This window comes from Halyomorpha halys, unplaced genomic scaffold (genome assembly GCF_000696795.3).
Source record: "Halyomorpha halys isolate HHAL.00 unplaced genomic scaffold, Hhal_1.1 Scaffold413.1, whole genome shotgun sequence".
NCBI lineage: Eukaryota > Metazoa > Arthropoda > Insecta > Hemiptera > Pentatomidae > Halyomorpha > Halyomorpha halys.
In genome coordinates this window covers 830,177-830,826 of record NW_027104790.1, presented here as the reverse complement: position 1 = coordinate 830,826, position 650 = coordinate 830,177, and the positions used below count along the sequence as shown (strand labels likewise).

At 29.1% G+C, this 650-nt stretch overlaps 1 long non-coding RNA gene across 1 annotated transcript in view; it reads left to right on the top strand.

Moving 5' to 3' along the window:
- Positions 1-411, top strand: part of LOC136795281 (uncharacterized) — a 26,092-nt gene extending 25,681 nt beyond the window's left edge. The window contains exon 3 of the long non-coding RNA XR_010842866.1: positions 98-411. This is a non-coding gene — a long non-coding RNA (uncharacterized lncRNA). The remainder of the gene's footprint in view (positions 1-97) is intronic.
- The last annotated feature ends 239 nt before the right edge of the window (positions 412-650 follow it).

Sequence of the window (650 nt, the reverse complement as noted above, 5' to 3'; positions counted from 1 at the left end):
AAAAACAAATCGAATGGTACACAATAACCATTGAATACATGGATAGCAAAGGCTTATTATCAACAATTTCTAGAATTTTGTTATTTTTTTTTTCTAGGTCCATAGGGAGCATTGATAAGAACTAACGGAGATCACCAAACAAGTTTCATTGAAATATATAATGTTCCCTTGTATGTTGATTCCATGTCATATTAATCTGACTGCTCTTTTACTTGTTGTATTTTGTAAATTTCAGTAATTTTTTTTTCAAATAAAGGAATGAACACTTGTACTATATAGAAGAAAAAAAAAACCTTTTTTTTTTTCTATTTAATAAGATGTACAAAATTGGATTTTAATGCATTTTTTTTGGCTCCCTCCAGCATTTATAGACCTGGTCGTTTGATAAGACACTGTACGTTTGAAGGAATACAAAATATGGAACACATATATTAACTTAAGTTAATATATTCAATTCTGAAAAACTAGGTGTTTTCGAACAAATTAAAATTTACACCTAAAACTAATTCAGTATATTTAATAATTTGAAGTTTTCCCCTGTCAAATATTACAAAACAATGAAAGGAATATGGTCCGGGTGCGGTCAAAAAAACTCAAATAGTAGAAATATACTATTTTAATGAGCCAACGTTTCGCCCCACGTTGCAGGG